This window comes from Bos indicus x Bos taurus, chromosome 9 (assembly GCF_003369695.1).
Source record: "Bos indicus x Bos taurus breed Angus x Brahman F1 hybrid chromosome 9, Bos_hybrid_MaternalHap_v2.0, whole genome shotgun sequence".
In the NCBI taxonomy this organism is placed as follows: domain Eukaryota; kingdom Metazoa; phylum Chordata; class Mammalia; order Artiodactyla; family Bovidae; genus Bos; species Bos indicus x Bos taurus.
In genome coordinates this window covers 10100780-10125523 of record NC_040084.1, presented here as the reverse complement: position 1 = coordinate 10125523, position 24744 = coordinate 10100780, and the positions used below count along the sequence as shown (strand labels likewise).

General features: G+C 38.5%; 1 protein-coding gene across 1 annotated transcript in view; it reads left to right on the top strand.

Moving 5' to 3' along the window:
- B3GAT2 (beta-1,3-glucuronyltransferase 2) overlaps positions 1-24744 on the top strand; it is a 93847-nt gene that overhangs the window by 65211 nt on the left and 3892 nt on the right. The window lies entirely within an intron of this gene.

Genomic DNA, 24744 nt, shown 5'->3' with positions numbered 1-24744 from the left:
GAGGCAGATCAGGTGGTCTGGTATTCCCATCTCTTTCAGAATTTTCCACAGTTTCTTGTGATCCACACAGTCAAAGGCTTTGGCATAGTCAGTAAAGCAGAAATAGATGTTTTTCTGAAACTCTCTTGCTTTGTCCATGATCCAGTGGATGTTGGCAATTTGATCTCTGGTTCCTCTGCCTTTTATAAAACCAGCTTGAACATCAGGAAGTTCACAGTTCACGTATTACTGAAGCCTGGCTTGGAGAATTTTGAGCATTACTTTACTAGCATGTGAGATGAGTGCAATTGTGCGGTAGTTTGAGTATTCTTTGGCATTGCCTTTCTTTGGGATGGAATGAAAACTGACCTTTTCCAGTCCTATGGCCACTGCTGAGTTTTCCAAATTTGCTGGCATATTGAGTGCAGCACTTTCACAGCATGTAGGTTATAAAAATGAAAATTAAAGGAGTAATAAACTTAAAATTTTTTAAAATTTAAATATGGTAATAGTAAGAATATATCTAGGAATTTCTCTGGAGCTGTTGAGGGCAGTGTGGGGTCAATTCAGTTCCAGATAGTTCCTTGTTCTGGCTTCTACTTGTTCCCAAGGTCTATAGGCCCCTCCAATGCTTAGTCAATGTTAACTGCAGGGTTTTAATCTGTTGCACCCGTCACTTCCAGAGCAGTTTCCTCTTCTTTGCTTATTTTGGCTTCCTCTGTTTGCAAGTCTCTTCACTGTCTAATTTCTGCCCTGACACAAGGGGATGAAGGTGGTCACTTATTTAGGCTTACTTGTTCACTTGCGCTGTGGGGAGGGAGGAACACTGCAAACAAATATCACTGACGTGTGTGAGGAGTGCTCACAGTGTATGGACCACACTGGGTTTGCCCCAGCTCACAGCATGTGTGCTTTCCCAGTCTACAACTGCTCCGGCTTCAGGCTGCTCTGTAGGGGTACTGTCCAAGGCGGGCCCTGCCTTTCGTGCACTTCCCAGGTCTAAGCTGCTCAGGTTCAGGTTCTCGGGTATTCCACAAAGGCACCTACTCAGTTGGGCGTGCACTTTGTTCCCTTCCCAAGTCCAAGCGGCTCAGGTGAGCAGGTGCTTGGCAAGCACACTCTTCCAGGTGGGCCGTGTATCTTAAATCACCTCCTCAGTCCCAGCCACTCAGTTCCAGGTACGCCATGAGAGCACCGTCTCAGGTGTGCCGTGTCTCCCCTCTGGGGAGCTGATCTCCGCCTATGACACTCCTCACAGATGTCAACCGTCCAGGATCCCAGGAAGACATGGTTAGGAACTGGGAGCCTGCTCACAGTTTGGTGGAGGATGCTGTCTCTGGGGCCGAGATTGCCCCTTGCCTTCTGGCTCTGGCTGTCGCCCGCCAGCCTCCCTGCCTCTGGTGGGGGGATGGGCTGGTCTGCCGCCAGCTAGCTCTCCTTTGGTATTCGCTTAGTCCTTTGTTCTGTGAGCAGGCCAGGCTGTGCATTAGCGCCTTTCCCAGGAAAGTGTTTTGTTTTTTTTTTTTTCCTCTCTGGCTATCCCACAGTTTGGGTTGCTATCTCACGTTAGCTCCCTCAGATCGCCCTCAGGGCATTCAGGCCTGGTACCTGAATACCTGGTACCTTCTTACCCTAAGGACCGATGATGCAGCCCATGCCTCCCTGTCCAGCCCCAGCTCGCTGGTGGTGGATGCAAGTGTCTGGGCTACTTATTTGCTGGGAGTTGTGGTTAGGCACCTATTTGTGGGTTTTTTTCCCCTTTTTCCTCCCAGGTATGTTGCCCTCTGAGACTCTAAAACTCCCCACAGACCCACCGGTGGGAAGGTTTCCTGCTCTCTGGAAACTTCTCCTCCTTCACGACTCCTTCCCCAAGGTGGCTCTCCATCCCTAACTCTTTTGTCTCTCTTTTTGTCTTTTATATTTTGTCCTACCTCATTTGGAAGAGAATGGGCTGCCTTTCTGGGTCCTTGGTGTCTGCCAGAGTTCAGAAGTTGTTTTGTGGAAGTTTCTCAGCATTCAAATGATCTTTTGATGAATTTATGGGGGAGAAAGTGATCTCCCAGTCCTATTCCTCCACCATTTTGGGATCGCCCCTCTATCTTTCATATTATTAATGTGGTGGATCCAGTTGATTTTCAGATGTTGAAACATCCTTGCATCCTTGGAATAAATCCCACTTGATTATGGTGTATAAATTTTTTAATGTATTGTTGAATTCAACTTGCTAATGTTTTGTTGAGGATTTTTGCATCTATGTTCATCAGGAATATTTACATATAATTTTCTTGCCTTGTGGTATCCTTGTCTGGTTATAGTATCAGGGTAATGTGTGTGTGTGTGTGTGTGTGTGCTCAGTCATGTCTCTCTGTGAACCTATGGACTGTAGCCCGCCAGGCTCCTCTGTCCATGGAATTTTCCAGGCAAGAATACTGGAGCAGGTTGCCATATCTTACTCCAGGGATCTTCCCAACCCAGGGATTGAGCCTGAATCTTTGTATCTCCTGCATTGGCAGGCATATTCTTTATCACTGCACCACCTGGGGAGCCCATCAAGGTAATCCTGGCCTCATAACCCTCATAAAATAAGCTTGGAAGTGGTCCCTTTTCTAGTTTTTAAAAGAGTTTGAGAAAGATTGGTATTAATCTTCGAAGATGTTTGCTCGAAGTTACCAGTGAAACTGGTCCTGGACTTTTGTTTGTTGGGAGGTTTGTTTACTATTCAATCTTCTACTAGCAACTGGTCTGTTCAGGTTTTATATTTCTTCATAATTCAGTTGTAGTAGATTGTATGTTTTTAGGAATTTACCCATTTCTTCTAGGTTGTCCAATTTGTTGGTATATATTTATTTGTGGTAGTCCCTTATAATCCTTTGTATTTCTGTGGTATCACTTACAGTATCTCCTCTATCATTTCTGATTTTATTTATTGAGTCCTTTCTCTTTTTTTTTTCCCTTGATGAGTCTAACTGTAAAGGTTTGTCAATTTTTTTTTTTATCTTTTCAAAAAACCAGATCTTAGTTTAATTTGTCTCTTCTGGGGTTTCTTTAAAGTCTATTTCATTGATTTTGCTTTGATCCTTGTTATTTCCATTCATCTACTAACTTTTGGCTTTATATGTTCTCTTTTAATTCTCTTGAGGTATAAAGTTAGATTGAGATCTTTTTATTTCTTGAGGTAGGCCTTTATATCTGTGAACTTTCTTCTTAGAACTTCTTTTGCTGCATCTTATAAGTTTTGGTATGTTGTATTTTCATTTGTCTAAGGAATTTTTTTATTTCTCAGCAGTTGTTCATTTTTAGCCTTCATGTTCCATGTTACTGTAGCTTCTTCTTCCATGCTTATTCACATCAAAGGATTATAATGGGACTTGGGGTTTGAAAAAATAAAGGCAGTAACATATTTGGTATTGGTAGATTAAAGATCTTTGAATAGTCTGTCCTATATAGAAGCAATGAGAATACTGCAACAATTGTCAAAATAAACTTTTTTAGTAATATGGAAATTAATCAAAGGTGTGCATTAATCTGGAGAGTGTTTATTCAAGAAAAATGGCTATTATTTTTGTAAGAACACTGAGTATTGAACTGTTTCAATTTTCCCTGTTCCTACCCATTCTCCCCAGTGCCATGATAACCTTGAAAAGTCAAGAGCTCCACAGTAAAGGCAAAAATCAATAGCTACTAATCCCAGCATTCACTAGGAGGAACAAACAAAAACACATCCAAAGCTCTGCTCTAAGAAAATTGCCATTATTTGACATAATAGTTCTCTAGAAAATTCTGTTCATAAAATTTGTCTTCCTCTGACCTCACTCAGAGCTCACCCAGAGCAAATGGCCTTTTCCTCAGGGGCATTTTTTTTTTTTTTTTCAAAATCAAAAAACAAATACAAAAATTCCCAATAACAAAACCAAAACCAAACCAAAATAAACTAAAACAGAAATAAAAATATTGATTGTTAACCATCACAGCTCCCTGGGGTAAGCACTAACCTAAGCAAAACATTTAAAATAAAATGTTAGAGGAATATTTTATTCCATAAGAGGGTTTAAAAATCTCTTCCATAGTACTGGAATTCTAGAAGGCCATGTGTATGCTTAGATCTGTATGCATTTCCAGAGCTGTGCATCTGCTTAAGAAAACATTTCAAGGCCTTGAGTTCTCCTCTCCAGCTGATCAGACCTCTGAGCAAGCAGGAAGTGGTGAAAGGTAAAGCAGAGTGTAAACTGCTTGGCTAAGTGTTGAACACAGGCCCAAGCTGCACACAGAGCCCCTTGGCACACTAAGAGCCTCTTTGGTTCCAGTAATTTAAGGACACATATGTCCAATATTTAACTGGCTTCTAAGATGATTGAGCAGAGATTTCAGTGGCCACACACAGCAAAGAACACAAACTTTAGTTCAAGAAAGTCACAAACAGTAACATCAACAAAGAGTAACAACAACATATTTTAGAGAGGTGAGGATATCTGATGTCCAGAGTTGTCACATTCTATTGTTTAAGATGTTCAGTTTTCAATTAGCAATTACAAGACATGCAAAGAAACAAGCATAGCCAATATGCAAGTAAAAAAAAAAAAAAAACATCCTTGAGAAAGTCCAGACACTGCACTTACTAGACAGGGACTTTCTCAAAGCTGTTTTAAATATATCCAGTACTCTTGTCTCGGAAATCCAATGGACGGAGGAGCCTGGTAGGCTACAGTCCATGGGGTCGTGAAGAGTTGGACACGACTAAGCGACTTCACTTTCACTTTTCACTTTCATGCACTGGAGAAGGAAATGGCAACCCACTCCATAGTCTTGCCTGGAGAATCCCAGGAATGGGAGCCTGGTGCGCTGCTGTCTATGGGGTCGCACAGAGTCGGACACGACTGAAGTGACTTAGCAGCAGCAGCAGTCAACCAAGAGAAACCATGTCTGAATAACTAAAGGAAAATATGAAAATGCTGTCTCATCAAATATGAGATATAAGAGATAAAAATAAAATTAATTAAATTTAAAAATGGAAAGGAACCAAGTAGAAATGCTAAGTTGAAAAGTTCAAAAACAGAAGTGAAAAATTCCTTAGGAAGGTCAAAGAAGATTTGAACAGACCAAAGAATCAGTGAACTCTAAAGATACGTCAATTGAGATGATTGAGGAACAGAAAAGATGAACACAAATGAACAGAGAGCCTAGGAGACTTATGGATCAAAAGTACAACTGTACAGATACTGTGAGTCCCAGAAAAAGAGAAAGAAAGGACTACATGGAACATTTAAAGAAAAATGGTCTCCCCAAATTTGTATGAAAAGCATTAATCTACATATTCAAGAAGCCTTAATGGACTCCTAGTAGGACAAACTCAAAGAGATCCATACCTAGATACAATAATCAAACAACTGAAAGACAGTGATGAAGAGAATCTTGAAAGCAACAAAAGAGAAGTGACCTATCATGTATAAGTGATCTTCAGTAAGATTAACCGCTGTTTTCTCACAGGAACCATGGAAGCTGGAAGGCAGTAGTTTGACATATTCAAAATATTGGTGGAAAAAACTGTTAAACAAGAAATCTATACCTGCCAAAATTACCCCTCAAAAATGAAAGTGAAATTAAGGTATTCCCAACATACAAATACCAAAAAAGAGAAAAAGTACTGCTAGCAAATATGTGCTGCAAGAAATACTAAAAAGAAGTCTTTAGGCCAAAATGAAAGGACACTCGGCTGTAACTCTAATCCATGTGAACAAGTAAAAGCGCCAGTATAAGTTACTCTAACTTTTAACTGTAACTTTTCTTTTCCTTCTCTGATTTAAAATACTGCTTAAAATGATAATTAGAAATCTGGGTTGAGAGGCACACAATGTTCATGGATGTAATTTGTGTGACAATAACAGTACAAAGGAGGAGGAAAAAGAATGCAGTTGGAGGAGGAAAAAGAATGGAAATATGTAGGAGTAAAATTTTTGTATACTAATGAAATTAAGTTTATATTAATCTGAACTAAATTGTTAGAGGTTAAGATGCCAATTGCAATCCCCAGGCCAATTCCTAAGTAAACATCTCCAAAAACTATTGTAAAAGAATGACAGCAAAATAATACACTGGGGAGTACCAGTTTAATGCAAAAGAAGATGGTAATGGAAAAATCGAGGAATAAAAATACATTAGACATACAGAAGACAAACTGCAAACTTGAAGATGTAAATCTTAATTTATCAGTCATAATATTACATGTGAATGGATTAAACAATCCAATCAAAAAACAGGTGGACAGAATAAATAGAAAAAATATGATATATTTGATATCTAAAATTATGATAACTAAATGCTATATACAAGGCAAGTATTTTAGATTCAAAGATACAAATAGGTTGAAAGCAAAGACATATCTAAATAGGAACCAAAAGAGAGAAAGCTGGAGTGGCTACCAGACAAGATATACTTTAAGAAAGAAGTTGCTACCAGACACAAAAAGGTTGTTTTATAATGATAAAAGTGTCAATCAAGAAGATAAAGCAGTTATAAATGTGTCAGTTCAGTTCAGTCGCTCAGTCGTGTCAGACTCTTTGCGACCCCATGAATCACAGCATGCCAGGCCTCCTTGTCCATCACAAACTCCCGGAGTTCACTCAAACTCATGTCCATCAAGTCGGTGATGCCATCCAGCCATCTCATCCTCTGTCGTCCCCTTCTCCTCCTGCCCCCAATCCCTCCCAGCATCAGAGTCTTTTCCAATGAGTCAACTCTTCGCATCAGGTGGCCAAAGTACTGGAGTTTCAGCTTTAGCATCATTCCTTCCAAAGAAATCCCAGGGCTGACTTCCTTCAGAATGGACTGGTTGGATCTCCTTGCAGTCCAAGGGACTCTCAAGAGTCTTCTCCAACACCACAGTTCAAAAGCATCAATTCTTCGGCGCTCAGCCTTCTTCACAGTCCAACTCTCACATCCATACATGACCACTGGAAAAACCATAGCCTTGACTAGCGGACCTTTGTTGGCAAAGTAATGTCTCTGCTTTTCAATATGCTATCTAGGTTGGTCATAACTTTCCTTCCAAGGAGTAAGCGTCTTTTAATTTCATGGCTGCACTCACCATCTGTAGTGATTTTGGAGCCCCAAAAAGTAAAGTCTGACCCTACTTCCACTGTTTCCCCATCTACTTGCCATGAAGTGATGGGACCAGATGCCATGATCTTCGTTTTCTGAATGTTGAGCTTTAAGCCAACTTTTTCACTCTCCACTTTCACTTTCATCAAGAGGCTTTTTAGTTCCTCTTCACTTTCTGCCATAAGGGTGGTGTCATCTGCATATCTGAGGTTATTGATATTTCTCCTGGCAATCTTGACTCCAGCTTGTGCTTCTTCCAGTCCAGCGTTTCTCATGATGTACTCTGCATGTAAGTTAAATAAGCAGGGTGACAATATACAGCCTTGACATACTCCTTTTCCTATTTGGAACCAGTCTGTTGTTCCATGTCCAGTTCTAACTGTTGCTTCCTGACCTGCATACAAATTTCTCAAGAGGCAGATCAGGTGGTCTGGTATTCCCATCTCTTTCAGAATTTTCCACAGTTTCTTGTGATCCACACAGTCAAAGGCTTTGGCATAGTCAATAAAGCAGAAATAGATGTTTTTCTGGAATTCTCTTGCTTTTTCCATGATCCAGTGGATGTTGGCAATTTGATCTCTGGTTCCTCTGCCTTTTCTAAAACCAGCTTGAACATCAGGAAGTTCACAGTTCATGTATTGCTGAAGCCTGGCTTGGAGAATTTTGAGCATTACTTTACTAGCATGTGAGATGAGCTCAGTTGTGTGGTAGTTTGAGCATTCTTTGGCATTGCCTTTCTTTGGGATTGGAATGAAAACTAACCTTTTCCAGTCCTGTGGTCACTGCTGTGTTTTCCAAATTTGCTTGCATATTGAGTGCAGCACTTTCAGATCCAAAATACACAAAGCAAAAACAACAGAAATAAAGGGAGAAATAGACTTACAGGTAATAGTTGTAAACATCAGTATCCCACTTTCAGTAATAACTAGGTGGAAGGTCAGTTGGGATAGAACGCTCGACAAGCACTATAATCCAGTGAGACCTACAACCTCCAGAGAACACGTCACCCAACTGCAGCATTCTTTTCAAATGTGCAATTGGACATTCTCTAGGATAGACCATAAAATAAGTATTAGTTTAGGCCATAAAATAAGTCTTAATAAATTTAAAATAATTGAAAGTATACAAAGTATTTTCTTGGGGGCACACTGGAATGAAATTAGAAATTGATACTAGGAAGGAGTCTATAGAATTCACAAGTATGTAGAAATTAAACAGCACACTCATAAATAACCAAGAAATCACAAGGGAATTTGGAAAGTACTGTGAGATGAATGAAAATGAACACATAGTGAAATCTATGGAGTACAGCTCAAGCAGTGCTTAGTAGAAACATACAGATGCAAATGCCTCTATTAAAAAGAGATCTCAAATCAATTGCTTAATCATTTACCATAAGAAACTATAAACAGAAGCACAAAGAAAAACCCAAATAAGCAACAGGAAGGAAATAGAATTAGAGAAAAAAATAACATATAGAGAATAGAAAAGCAACTGAGCATATCAACAAAATCAAAAGTTTGTTCTTGAAAAGCATCAACAGAATTGACAAATATTTAGTTAGACTGCCCCAGGAAAGAGAAGAGAAATGTTGTATTACAAGAATCAGGGATGAAAACAGGGACATGACTACCAACCTTACAGACTTTATTTTTATTATAAGAGAAAACTATGAAAAGCTGTATGTCAACAAATTAGATAACCTTAATGATATGGGCAAATTCACCAAAAGACTATTAAATCTGACTCGAAATAGAAAATCTGAATAAGCCTGTAAGACATATCAAGTTAGCAATAAGAACTTCTCACAGGAAAAAAACCTCAGTTCTAGACAGCTTCACTGGTAAATTCTACCAAACATTTAAAGAATAGTTAAGAAAAACCCTTCACAAACACTTCCAAAAAAAACAATGCAGGAACACATTTGAAGTCATTCTATCAGGCCAGTGCTGCTGCTGCTGCTGTTGCTAAGTCACTTCAGACCCTGATTCAAAAACCAGGCAGCACAAAGGAAAAAACTTGTAGATTAATATTCTTTATGAATATGGATGCAAAATTCCTAAACAAAGTACTAGTAGAGTTAATCCAGCAACATATAAGAAGAATTGTACACCATGACCAGGTGGAATTTATCCTTGGAGTGTAAGATTAGTTCATGTGCAGAAGCCAATAAATGTAATATACTATGTCAATAGAATAAGGTACAAAAGCCACATAAATCAATAAATGCAGGAAAATGATGTGACAAAGTTCAACATTTTCTCATTATCAAAACACTAGAAGGTCAATAACTGAGGAATGGAAAGGAACTTTCTCAACTTGATAAATAGTGTTTATAAAAAAAAAATTCAACTCGAGTTGAAAAATCAAAGTTTTTCATCTCAGTTCAAGAACAGGACAAGGATGACCCCTCTTGACACCGTTGAACTATAAATTACAGGAATATTAGGTGAGAGAAATTAATAAAAGGCATCCAAGTTAAAAAGGGAGATCTTTTACATAATAAAACAATCTCTTACACAGTAAATCCTCAGAAATACACACATGTGCATGCATACACACATACGCGCACACACAACCAATAGTCTAAAATGAATTTATCAAGTTTGCTGGATGTAAGATCAATGTATGTGTACCAGTTGTATTTCTGTACAACTGTACAATCTGAAAATGAAATTTAAAAACAACTTCATTCATAAAAGTCTCAGAAGTAATAAAATACTTAGTAATAAACAAACGAAGTATTAGATTTGTATACTGGAAACTGTAAACATCATGGAGAGAAATCAATGAAAAACTAAATGGAGAGACATGTTATGTTCATGGATTTAGAAGACTTAATGTTATGGGGAAGATTTATTAATATTACCAAAATGGCATTATTCCCGAAGTTCATACAGTCAATGCAGTTCTTCTCAAAATTTTGGCTGCCATTGTTTTGCAGAAACTTACATGGTGATCTTAAAATTCATATGGGAAAGCAAGGGACTCAAGAACCAAAGCGATCTTGAAAAAGAACAAAGTTAGAAGATTTACACTTCCTGATTTAAAAACACTATGAAAAGTCTTTACCAAAAAAAAAAAAAAAAGTGCCCAGAACCAAACCCACTGAATTTGTATCCTTTAAAAAGGTCATTTTCAGTATATGAATTGTATCTCAATAAAAGGAGAGTAGGGAAGATTCCACCCCCTCCCCCGCCCCCCCCCCCCCCCACCCCACACACACACACAGCACTGCGGAAGGCAGTGTGAGATTTGCTGGGAAGATCTATGATAAGAGTGAGCCACCTCAGACAGAAGAGTTGTCGGATGTATCTGTCTTTCTCAGGCAATTTTTCTGAGACTCTTGTGTGTGTTCAGTTTAAGTGAGAACTTAGAATCTTTTCTTCTTATTATTGTTTAAAGTGGGGAGAGAGACTTTTGAAAGTACCTGATACCTACTGGCAACAGCAGAAGTGCACCAAAAGCCCAGTGTTCTAGGACAACTGACCACAGCAACTGTTCAAGAAAAAAACAAACTTGTAGTATCTACCTTGTGACCAGACAATAGAGAAATTGTTGCCAAGACCAATCTTTCGGGAACTGGAAACAGTTTTATTTTGTAGGAACCCTACTGAAATTAGATTATGTTTAGTTAGAAAAGAGAGAATGTGCTGGTGAGACAAGTACATGCTGGGGAGACTAAGTCCACAATTGATGCTATTAAAGATGCCTGAGTGGGGAAGAAGATGTTTCCTGGAATTTGATTTTCCTTTCCGGTTTGTCTGCCCTTTCCTTTCTACCTTCTTTCTTTCTTTCCTTTATTGCAAAGACTAGAACCTTCGGGATACTGTTGAATAAAGGTCATGAACAGACATCTTGCTTCATTCAACCTTCAGTGGTTTAATTAACACCAATCTTTCACCACTGGGTATAATGTTGGTGGTAGGTTTTTTGTAGTTGCCCTTTATCAAGTTGAGGAAATTCGTTTCTATTTTTATTTTGCTGAGAGGCTTTTCTAAAATCGTGATTAGAGGTTAGATTTTGTCAAGTGCATTTTTTTCACCTATCGAGATAATCAGATGTATTTTTTTTTTTAGTCTCTTAATTTGATGAGTTACATTGATTGATTCTATGTAAGGTTAAACTAACATTGCAGTCTTGAAATAAGCCTCATTTGGTCATGATTTGTTGTTGTTCAATTGCTATGTCATGTTGGACTCTGTGATTTCATGGACTACAGCACACCAGGCTCCACTGTCCTCCATTATCTCCTAGAAATTGTTCAAATTCATGTCCATTGATTCGGTGATGCTATCTAACTATCTCATCCTCTGCCACCCCTTTCTCCTTTGACCTTTGATCTTTCCCAGCATCAGAGTCTTTTCCAGTGATTTGGCTCTTCGTATCAAGTGGTCAAAGTATTGGAGCTTCAGCTTCAGTGACAGTCCTTCCAATGAATATCTAGGGTTGATTTCCTTTAAGATTAACTGGTTTGATCTCCTTGCAGTCCAGGGGTCTCTCAAGAGTCTTCTCCAGCACTGTAATTAGAAAGCATAAAATTCTTGGGCACTCAGCCTTCTTTATGGTTCAACTCTCATATCTGTACATGACTACCAGAAAAACCATAGCTTTGACTACACAGTCCTTCATTGGCAAAGTGAGGGTCTCTGCTTTTTAATATACTGTCTAGGTTTGTCATAGCTTTTCTTTTCAAGGAGAAGTATCTTTTAATTTCATGCCTATAGTCACCATCCACAGTAATTTTGGGGCCCAAGAAAAAATATGTCACTGCTTCTGTTTTTTCCTCTTCTATTTGCCATGAAGTGATGGGACTGTATGCCATGATCTTAGTTTTTTTAACATTAGGATTCAAGCTAGCTCTTTCACTCTCCTTTTTTACCCTCACCAAAAAGCTTTTTAGTTCCTCTTCGCTTTCTGCCATTATAGTGGTATCACCTGCATATCTGAGGCTGTTGATATTTCTCCTGGCAGTCTTGATTCCAGCTTGTGAGTCATCCAGCCAGCATTTCACATGATGTACTCTGAATATAAGTTAAATAAGCAGGATGACAATATACGGTCTTGCTCCTTTCTCAATTTTGAACTAGTCTGTTGTTTCATGTCCAGTTCTGTTAAATTTTGACCTGCATACAAGTTTCTCAGGAGACAGGTAAAAATTTTCCAATTTGTTGTGATCCACAAAGTCAAAAGCTTTTGCATAGTTAATGAAGCAGATGTTTTTCCAGAACTCCCCTGCTTTCTCCATGATCCAGCAAACATTGGCAATTTGATCTCTGGTCCCTCTGCCTTTTCTAAATCCAGCTTGTACATCTGGAAATTTCTTGGTTTATGTACTGTTGAAGCCTAGCTTTAAAGATTTTGAGCATTTACTGGCATGTGAAATGAGCACATTTGTACGATAGTTTGAACATTCTTTGGCACTGCCTTTCTTTGGGATTAGAATGAAAACTGACCATTTATCTTTTAAATTTTTGGATTCAATTTGTTAGAACTTTTAAGAATTTCTCTGTGTTCATGAGGGCTGCTAGTCTGTAGTTTCCTTGTAACATTTCTGTTTGACTCTGGCATCAGGAATTTGAAAAGTATTCTCACCTTCCCATTCTCTGGGAAACTTGTATTATTTCTTACTTAAACATTCGGTAGAAATCACCAATGAAGTTGTCTGGGCCTGGAAGGTCTTTTTTGCTTTTTTTGTTTTGGTGAGAAGATTTTAACTATAAACTTAACTTCTTTCATTGATTCAGGACTATTCAGATTATTTTCCATGACTGAGCTTGATGGCTTGTGCCTTTCAAGGAATTTGCCCATTTTTATCTAAGCTGTGAAATTTACTTCCATAAAGTTGTTCATAATACCCTCAGTATCATTTTAATGTTTGTAGAATCTGTATTGATACTCCTCTCTCATTCTTGGCATTGATAATTTGTCTTATTTTTTCTTGATAAGTAAAAATAGATATTGATCAGTTTTACTGAGTTCCCCCCTCAAAGGACATGGTTCTGATTTCACTGATTTTCTTTGTTGTTTTATACTTGTATTTTAGTAATTTCAGATCATATTTATTAGTACCTTTTTTTCTATTCACTTTGGATTTTATTTCCTCTTCTTTTTCTAGTGCATAAAGACCAGTGGTCAGGTCACTGAGTTGAGATCTTCTTGTCTAATAAAAATCTTTAGTGCCTAGTGTCAGCATCACAGGAGTGTGACACACTCCCTTTCTCTCCCTCAGTCTACAACCAATAAAACATCCATAATTCAACAAGGTTTCCTCTGCCCAACATACCAGGATGCCAAAGAGTCCCAGACACCTGTTTATCTAGAGGTAGGTGGAGCCTACGATCCTGACCCTTTGACCACTGCAGGTGAGCCTTCATCCCCAGAGAACCAGTAGCAGCAGGGACATCAGTGTACACGAACCTGGAGTCCCAGTGCAGCAGGGCCCTTGGCTGCAGGAAACCAGGCAGGAGTGGCAGCATCCCTCCACAGCATCTGCAACTCTAGTCCCCTGCCTGCAGCTGCACCTCCCTAGCCACCCCTTACATGGCAAAGGCTTCCGCAGCCCCAACTCCCCGGCTCCCAACTCTCTATCACCCCCTCACTGCTGTAGAGCCTGCGGCTCAGGCAACCCTGGATGCAGTGGAGGCAGCATCAAGTTGCTGGGTTATCAGTGCCCCAAGTTGTGATGCAAGGGACAGCAGCGATGAAGGCAACAGCATGAAACCAGCAATCCCAGAGACACAGCAGCAACAAGGGTCTGGGGACAGCTCTGGCAGAGGCAACGGAGGTGGGAAGTGCCGACTCTCAAATACAGAGGAATCCAAGGTGAGAGAGGCCAGAAACTTGGGCCACCTACTAAAAACCAAAGAAAGGCCTCTCATTTCTAACCTGTCAAATTGTTGGAATCAACTTTCAAAAAGCTTTACCTAAATAAGAAAGGTGTTCACTAGTTTAAATGTGCCAACAAATGAACAACTTATCAAGTACCATTAAGAAGCATGGTAACAACCTCACAAAAAGAAAACAGATCTCCAGAAACCAAAATTAAAATCATAAAATACTGCAGTCTAATGGACTGAGAATTCAAAATAGTTTTCATGGAGAGATTCAGCGAGCTACCAGAAAAACTCAGAAAGGCAGTTTACTGAGCTAAGGAATAAAGTTAACACACAGAACACTTCACCAGAGAGACTGAAACTCTAAAAAAAGAACTAAATGAATATTCTGGAGTTGAAGAACTCAATAAAGGAGATAAAGAACACATTAGAAGGAACTGGAAATACAGCAGACTGCATGGAAGAGAGAATTAGTGAGCCTGGAGACATGAGCAGAAACGATACAAGTAGAAGAGGAAACAGAAATAAGATCTAAAAAGAAAAAAATGAAGAAATTCTGTGAGAACTGTCCTACACTTTTAGGAAGGGGAATGTTATGGTGATGGGTATCCCAGAGGGAGAAGGGAGCAAAGAGTTTTTTAAGGGAATAATAGCTGAGAATGTCCCAAACCTCAGAAGGAATGGGGTATACAAGTCTATAAAGCTAAGAGAACACTTAGTTACCTCAATGCAAAAAGACTGTCTCCGAGACACATTATATTAAAACTGTGCAAAGTCAGTGACAAAAAGAAATTTTAAAGGCAGCCAGGGGAAAAAGGATGGTCATCTACAAAGGAACCCTCAGTAGGCTACCAGCAGATTTCTCAGGAGAAACCACAAGGCAGGACAGAGTGGAATGGCATACTCAAAATATCGAAAGATAGTAAAATTGGCAGCCAATTCTATCCAGCAAAGGAGAAGTAAAGAAATTCCCAGAGAAACAAAAAGCTGAGAGACTTCATGCTAATTAGATATGCCTTACAAGACATGCTGAAAAGGAGCTTTTTGACTATGGCAATAAATAGAATCAGAAAATTGCAACTTCTGAATCAGGATAGGTTGTTAAACAAATATAGCATAAAGATTATAGAGGAGAAACTGTAAAATAACTGTAACTATCTCAGTGGAAAGGAACTCACAATATTAAGAGGGATAATTTGGGACACCCCTTCGTGGATCACAGCCTTGTCCTGGCGAAGGGGCTTGCATAACTCAATGAAGCTATGAGCCATGCCATGGAGGGCCACCCAAGATGGATAGGTCATAGCGGAGAGTTCTGGAAAAACATGGTCCACTGGAGGAGGGAATGGCAAATCATTCCAGTATTCTTGCCAGGAGAACGCCATGAACAGTATGAAAAGGCAAAAAGATATGACACTGGAAGATGTGTCCCCCAGGTTGACAGGTACAGTATGCTACTGGGGAAGAGTGGAGGGCAATTACTAATAGCCCCAGAAAGAATGAAGCTGCTGGACCAAAGCAGAAATGATGCTCAGCTATGGATGTGTCTGGTGGTGAAAGTGAAATCTGATGCTGTAAAGAACAATATTGCATAAAAACCTGGAATGTTAGGTCCATGAATCAAGATAAATTGGATGTGGTCAAGCAGGAGATGGCAAGAGTGAACATCAACATCTTAGGAATCAGTGAACTAAAATGGACGAGAATGGGTCAATTAAATTCAGATAACCGCTATATATACTACTGTGGGCAAGAATCCCTTAAAAGAAATGGAGTAGCCCACATAGTCAACAAGAGTTTGAAATGCAGTACTTGGGTGCTGTCTCAAACGACAGAATGATCTCAGTTCATTTCCAAGGCACACCATTTAGCAACATAGTAATCCAAGTCTGTGCCCCCAACCACTGATGCCAAAGAATCTGAAGTTAAACGGTTCTATGAAAACATCCAAGACCTTCTAGAACTAACACCAAAAAAAGATGTCCTTTTCATCATAGGGGGTTGGGGTGTAAAGTAGGAAGTCAAGAGATACCTGGAGTAACAGGCAAGTTTGGCCTTGGAGTACAAAATGAAGCAGGGCAAAGGCTAACAGAGTTTTGCCAAGAGAACACACTGGTCATAGAAAACACCCTCTTACAACAACACAAGAGACGACTCTACACATGCACATCACCAAATGGTCAATACCGAATTCAGACTGATTATATTCTTTGCAGCTGAGAATGGAGAAGCTCTATACGGTAAGCAAAAACAAGATCTAGAGCTGACTGTGGCTCAGAGCTAAAGCTCCTTATTGCAAAATTCAGACTTAAATTGAAAAGAGTAGGAAAAACCACTAGACCATTCAGGTATGGCCTAAATCAAATCCCTTATGATTATACAGTGAAAGTGAGAAACAGATTCAAGGGATTAGATCTGATAGACAGAGTGCCTGAAGAGCTATGGATAGAGGTTCATAACACTGTACAGGAGACAGTGACCAAAACCATCCCAAAGAAAAAGAAATGCAAGAAGGCAAAGTGGTTTTATGAAGAGCCTTTACAAATAGCTGAGGAAAGAAGAGATGCAAAATGCAAGGGAGAAAGGGAAAGATATACCTAACTGAGTGCAAAGTTCCAGAGAATAGCAAGGAGAATAAGAAGACCTTCTTCAATGAACAATGCAAAGAACCAGAGGAAAACAATAGAATAGGAAAGACTAGAGAGCTCTTTAAGAAAATTAGAAATACCAAGGGAACATTTCATGCAAAGATGGACATAATAAAACACAGAAATGGCAAGGACCTAACAGAGGCAGAGGAGATTAAGAAGAGGTAGCAAGAAAACACAGAAGAACTGTACAAAAAAAGTATTAATGACCCAGATAACGACGATGGTGTGGTCACTCACCTAGAGCCAGACATCCTAGAGTGTGAAGTCAAGTGGACCTTAAGAAGCATTACTACCAGTAAAGCTAGTGGAGGTGATGGAATTTCAGCTAAGCTATTTCAAATCCTAAAAGATGATGCTTTTAAAGTGTTGGACTCAATATGTCAGCAAATTTGGAAAACTCAGCAGTGGCCACAGGACTGGAAAAGGTCAGTTTTCATCCCGATTCCAAAGAAGGGCAAGCCAAAGAATGTTCAAACTACTGTACAATTGCACTCATTTTGCATGATAGTAAGTTTACGCTCAAAATCCTTCAAGCTAGGTTTCAGCAGTACTTAAGTCGAGAACTTCCAGATGTACAAGCTGGATTTAGAAAAGCAGAGGAAACAAAGATCAAATTGCCAACAACTGGATCATAGAGAAAGCAAGGGAATTCCAGAAAAACATCTACTTCTGCTTCATTGACTATGTTAAAGCCTTTCACTGTGTGGACCACAACACACTGTTAAAATTCTTAAAGAGATGGGAACACCACAGCTCATTAGGTGCCTCCTGAGAAACCTGTACACAGGTCAAGAAGCAACAGTTATAACCTTATGTGGAACAACTGACTGGTTCTGAATAGGGAAAGGAATATGACAAGGCTGTATACTGTCACCCTGTTTATTTAATTTGTATGCAGAGTACATCATACGAAATGCCAGGATGAATCACAAGCTGGAATCAAGATTGCCAGGAATATCAAGAACCTTAGATATGCAGATGACTCCACTCTAATGGCATAAAGTGAAGAGGAACTAAAGAGCCTCTTGATGAAAGTGAAAGAGGAGAATGAAAGAGTTGGCTTGAAACTCAACATTCGAAAACTAAGATCATGGCATTTGTTCCCACAACTTCATGGTAATTAAAGGGAAAAAGGTGAAAACAGTGACAGAATTTCTTTTGGGGGGCTCCAAAATCACTGTGGACAGTGACCACAGCCATAAAATTTAAAAAGATGCTCCTTGCAAGGAAAGTTATGACCAACCTAGACAGCATATTAAAAAGCAGAGACATCACTTTGCTGACAAAGGTCTCTAGAGTCAAAGCTATTGGTTTTCCTAGTAGTCATGTATGGATGTGAGAGTTGGACCATCAAGAAGGCTGAGCACCAAATAATTGATACTTTCAAACTATGATGATGGACAAGACTCTTGAGAGTCCCTTGGAAAGCAAGGAGATCAAACCAGTCAATCCTAAAGGAAATCAACCGTAAATATTCATTGGAAGGACTGCTGTTAATGCTGAAGTTCTAATACTTTGGCCACCTGATGTGAAGTGCCAACTCATTGGAAAAGATTCCGATATTGGCAAAGATTGAAGGCCAAAGAAGGGGGCAGGCAAAAGATGAGATGGTTAAATAACATCACTGATTCAACAGACATGAATTTGAGCAAACTCCGGGAGATAGTGAAGGACAGGGAAGTCTGGTATGCTGCAATCGATGGGCTTGCAAAGAGTCGGACATGACTTAGTGACTGAACACACAGTTTAAGACAAAAACATAAAAGAGGAAGAGAAAAAGAATGGAATGGTATAGGCAAATGAAGATAAGATGCAAATAGAAGAAAATGGATTACTTTACATTTGAGACATTTCATACAATTTTCATTGTAACCACAAAACATAAATGTAGAGCAGAAGCACAGACATAAAAAAGGAGGAACTGAGAAAAACATCTTAGATAACCACCAAACTAAAATGGCAGACAAATATAAAGAGAAAGCAACATGGAGATATAGAGCAATGAGAAACAAAAGATTAAAATGGCAGTACTAAGTCCTCATTCATTAATTACCCTATATGCAAATGAAGTGAATTCACCAGTCAAAAGACACAGAGTGGTTGGATGGATTAAAAATAAGACCCAAGTATATACTGTCTCCAAGAGACTCACCTCAGCTCTAAAGACAAACACAGGCTCAAAGTGAAGGAATGAAAGATAATACTCAAAGCAAAATCAGTCAAAAGAAACCAGGTGTAGCCATACTCCCCTCTCAGCTAAACTAGTCTTCAAGCCAAAAGTGGCAAGAAGAGACAAAGATGGACAGTATATAATGATAAAAGAAACAATTCAAGAAAACATAATGGATGTGTGTGTGTGTGTATCCTAACATAGAAGTACCAGAAAATATAAAATAATCTTGAAAGAAAAATTATGACCAACCTAGATAGCATATTGAAAAGCAGAGACATTACTTTGCCAATAAAGGTCTGTCTAGTCAAGGCTATGGTTTTTCCTGTGGTCATGTATGGATGTGAGAGTTGGACTGTGAAGAAACCTGAGTGCCAAAAAATTGATGCTTTTGAACTGTGGTGTTAGAGAAGACTCTTGAGAGTCCCTTGGACTGCAAGGAGATCCAACCAGTCCATTCTGAAGGAGATCAGCCCTGGGATTTCTTTGGAAGGAATGATGCTAAAGCTGAAACTCCAGTACTTTGGCAACCTCATGCAAAGAGTTGACTCATTGGAAAAGACTCTGATGCTGGGAGGGATTGGGGGCAGGAGAAGGGGATGACAGAGGATGAGATGGCTGGATGGCATCACTGACCCAATGGACGTGAGTCTGAGTGAACTCCGGGAGTTGGTGATGGACAGGGAGGCCTGGTGTGCTGTGATTCATGGGGTCGCAAAAAGTCGGACACAACTGAGCAACTGAACTGAACTGAAAAATTATTGTGTTGCTGACACCAACACAATAATAGTAGGAGGCTTTAACACTCCACTTACATCAGTGGGTAAATCATCCAGACAAAAAGTCAACAAGGAAATAGCAGCCTTAAGTGAAATATTAGACCAGATAAACTTTATAAACTTATACACACTATTCCATCCAAATGTAGCAGAATGCACACTCTTCTCACGTGCACATGGAACATTCTCAAGGAGAGATCATATGTTGGGACACAAAACAAGTCTCAATTAAGAATACTGAAATCATAACAAGCATCTTTTCTGATCAGAATGGTATGAAACTAGAAGTCAACTATAAGCAGAAAGCTGGAAAAATGACAAATATGTGGAGATTTCAGAACATGCTACTGAATAACTCTTGGGTCAATGAGGAAAGCAAGGGAGAAATTTTGAAATATCTGAAGACAAATGAAGATGAAAGTACCAAAATCTATGGGATGCAGTAAAACAGCATAGGAGGGAATTTTATAGCAATATAAACCTGTCTCAAGAAACAAGAAAAACTCAAACAATTTAACCTTATACATAAGTGAACTAGAAAAAGAACAAATAAAGCCCAGAGTGAGCAGAAATAAGGAGACAGTGAAGATCATAGTGGAAATAAATGAAATACAGACTTTCAAGACAATAGACAAGATCAAGGAAACTAAGAGCTGATTCTTTGAAAATGTAAAAAAAAAAAAAAGCAAACCTTTAGCTATACTCACTTAAAAAAAGAGAGAAAAGGCTCAGATAAATAAACTCAGGAATGAAAGAGAAGAAATTGCAAAGAATACAACAGAAATAAAAAGTATTATAAGAGAATACTATAAATAGCTGTATGTCAACACATTGGTTGACCTAGAAGAAATGGATGAATTCTTAGAATCATATAACCTTCCAAGACTGGATCATGAAGACACAGAAACTATGAATAGGCCAATCACTAGGAAGGAGATTGAACCGTCATCAAGAAAACAAAACTCCAGAACCAAATGGCTTCACAGGAGAATTCTACCAAAAATTCCAAGAAGATTTAATACCTGTGCTTCTCAAATTTTTCCCAAGAAACTTGAAGAGGAAGGAATGCTGCATAACTTAATAATAAAGTCAACATTATCCTGTTCCCCAAACCAAAAAGAGAAACAGACAAAAATGAAAATTACAGGCCAGTATCTTATGAGCACAGATGCAAAAAATCTCAACAAAGTATTAGCACACTAACTACATTAAAAGGATCATAAATCATGATCAAGTGGGATTTATTATAAGGATACAAGAACGGTTCAACATCTGCAAATCAATCAGCATGATACACCTCCTTAACAAAATGAAAGATACATACATACATACATATATATATATATATATATATATATATATATATATATAATCAATAGGTGCAAAAAAAGCATTTGACAAAATTCAACACCCATAGAAAAACTCTCAATAAAATGGGTATAGAAGGAACATAAATAACATAATAAAGGCTATATATGTCAAGCCCACAGCTAACATTATATTCAGTTGTGAAAAACTGAAATCTATCACAAAGATCAGGACAAGACAAGGTTGCCCACTCTCACCACTCTTATTAACAGAGTATTAGAAGTCCTAGCGAGAGCTGTCAAGAAAAAGATATAAAGGGCACACAAATTGGAAAGGAAAAAGTAAAATGGTCACTTACAGAAGATATGATAGCTATATATACAAAACCCTAAAGTCTCCATCAAAAAAAAAAAAAAAACTATTAGAAGTAATAAATGAATACAGTAAAGTTTCAGTGTACAAAATTAGTATACAGAAATCGGCTGTGTTTCTATACACTAACAATGAATTATCAGAAAGAGAAATTAAGAAATGCCATTTATAATTTTAAAGAATACCTTGGAATAAATTTAACCAAGGAGGTAAAAGACCTGCATACTGAAAGCTATAAGACACTGATGAAAGAAACTGAAGAAGATGCAAAGAAATGGAGTTAATGTATGCTCATGGGTTGGAAAAATTGACACTGTTAAAATCACAAGGAGCAATCTACAGATTCAATGTAATCCCTATCAAAATCCCAATGACATTTTCCACAGAAAATGGATAGAACAAAAAGTTCTAAAATTTATATGGATCCACAAGAGACGCCCAAATGGCCAAAATAAATAAATAAATAATGACAAAGAATGAAACTGGAGGTATCATGCTCCCTGATTTCAAATTATACTATAAAGCTGCAGTAATCAAAATAACATAGTATTGGCAGAAAAATAGACACATAGATAATGGAATGGAATTGAGGCCCCAGGAATAAATCCACATGTATATGGACAATTAACCCATAACAAAGGAGCAAGGAACATAAAATGGAGAAAGGACAGTTTCTTTAATAAATGATGTTGGGAAAACTAGATAGTGACATGCAAGAGTGAAACTTGACCATTATCTTACACCATATACGAAATTAACCTAAAATGGATTAAAGGCATGAATGTAAGGTCTGCAACTACAAAGCTCTTAGGCGCAACCTTAGCAGTATATTCTTAATATAGATCTTAGCAATATCTTACTGGATGTATTTCCTCAGGTAGGGAAAACAAAGGCAAAAATAAACAATTGGGACTATATTCAACTAGAAAGCTTCTGCACAGCAAAGGAAATCATCAACAAAATGAAAAGACAACCTACCAAATGGGAGATGATATCTGTAAATCATATATCTGATAAGGCACTAATATCCAAAATACATGAAAAACTCATACAGCTCAAGAACAACAACAACAAAACAATCCTGATTAAAAATTGGGCAGAAGATATGTAGACATACAGGTGACCAACAGGCACACAAAAAGATGTTAAACATCACTAATTATTAGGGAAATGCAAATCAAAAGCACAATGAGATACCATCTCACACCTGTTAGAATGGCTATCACCAAAAGGGCAAGAAAAACAAATGTTGGAAAGCATATGGAGAAAAGGGTACACTCCCACACTGTTTGTGGGAATGTAAATTGGCACAGCTACCATAGCAACTATGGTATGTAAAACGGAATGGAGATTCCTAAAAAACAAACAAACAAAAAAAAAACAAAAAACAGTAAGAATAATTAACTTCTGGCTATTCTACTTCTGGATATTTATCCAAGGAGCACAAAAACACTAATTCAAAGAAACATACACAACCCTGTGTTCTTGGCAGTATTATTTACAATAGCCAAAATATAAAAATAGCCCAAGCGCCCCTCGGTGAATGAATGGATAAAGATGTGGTATATACACACAATAGACTCCGTTATTTAAAAATTTTTTTAAAAAGATGAAATCCTGCCATTTGTGACATGGGATGGACTTTGAGGGTTATTATGCTAAGTGAAGTAAGTCAGGTAAAGACATTTAAATATGGTATGATGTCACTCAAGTGTGTGGAATCTAGAAATACACAAATGAACCAAATGGAAGAAACACACAGATAGAGAGAACAGAGTAGTGGTTCCAGAGAGGAAGGCAGTCAGAGAGAACACCAAATGGGTAAAGACGGTCAGCTTTTTGTCGGTCACACTGTAGTGTGTACAGAAGTTGAAATACAATGTTGTACACATGAAACATGTTTCTAGTGATTCCATTATAAACATACATATTTTCATTCTACATTCTCTTCTGGATAAGTTATTACAAGATATTGAGTACAGTTCCCTGGGCCATACAGTAGATCCTTGTTGGTTATGTATTTTATATATAGGAGTATATGTATGTTCATCCCAAACTCCTAATTTATCTCCCCTCTTTCCCCTTTGGTAACCATAAGTTGGTTTTCTATGCCCCTGAGTCAGATCTTCATTTTGTAAATAAGTCCATTTGTATCATATTTTACATTCCACACAGAGGTGATATCATGGTTATTTGTCTTTCTCTGTCTGGCTTGATTCAGTCTGATAATCTCTAGGTCCATCCATGTTGCAGCAAAAGGCATTATCTCCTCCTCTGTATGACTAATACACCATTGTATGTATGTACCACATCGTCTTATCCATCCCTCTGTTGGTGGACATTTAGCTTGCTTCCATGCCTTGGCTATTATAAATAGTGCTGCTCTGAACACTGGGGTTGCAGAGTCGGACACAACTGAGCAACCAAGCACGAACACAAACACAGGGGAGGGGGGAGGCATATATATCCTCAGATTATAGTTTTCTCCAGGTATATGCTCAGCAGTGGGATTGCTGATCTTATGGTAATATAACATCACAAACCAATGTTACCTCAACAAAAGATTTTACACGTTTGCTGCTTTAAAAAAACTACTTATTTGGCGGCTCGAGTCGTAGCTGCGGCGTGCAGAATCTTCATCTTGGCTTGTGAAATCTTTGTTGCGTTATGCAGGGTCCTTTGTCGAGGTGCACGATTCTTTAGTTGTGGTGCACGGGCTTAGGTGTTTCTCGGCATGTGGGATCTCAGTTCCCCTACCAAGGACTGAATCTGCATCCTCTGCGTTGCAAGGAAGATTCTTAGCCACTAGACCACCAGGGAAGTCTCTAGTGCTTTTAAAAGTAATTTTTCATCTACATACTGCTTTAGATGCATCTCACAAATTTTGATGTTTTTGTTTTCAGTTTACCATTCTTTTCCCATTTTTTTTCTTTTTGATTTGTATTTAGAATTATTTGGTTTAGTTTCCAGATATTTGGGAGATTTTCCAGATATCTGTATATTATTGATTTCTATTTTGATTTTACTATGGTTAGAGAAATATTTGGGGCAATTTGCATTCTTTTAAATTAAGACTTATGGCCCAGACTAAGGCCTATTTTAATAATATCCCATGTGCACTTGAAAAGAAAGTGTATTCTGCTGTGTTGAGTGGAGTCCCTGGTGGCTCAGCTGGTAAAGAATCCACCTGCAATGAAGGAGACCTTGGTTTGATTCCTGGGTGGGGAAGTTCCACTGGAGAAGGGATAGGCTGCCCACTTCAGTATTCTTGGGCTTCCCTGGTGGCTCAGCTGGCAAAAAATCCACCTGCAATGCGGGAGACCTGGGTTTGACCCCTGGGTTGGGAAGATCCCCTGGGGTCGCAGTCAGACAGGACTGAGACTAAGCAGAATTTACTACGTGACAAATTTAAGGCCAAGTTGGTTGACAGTGTTAAGTCTTAAATATTCTTTCCTTTTTCAAATTTAGAAACATTTCAGTTGCTAGTTTTTCAAATATATTTTTTTCTATCTCCTGCTCCCATCTTTCATTGTTTCCATGACTTGTGTGTGTGT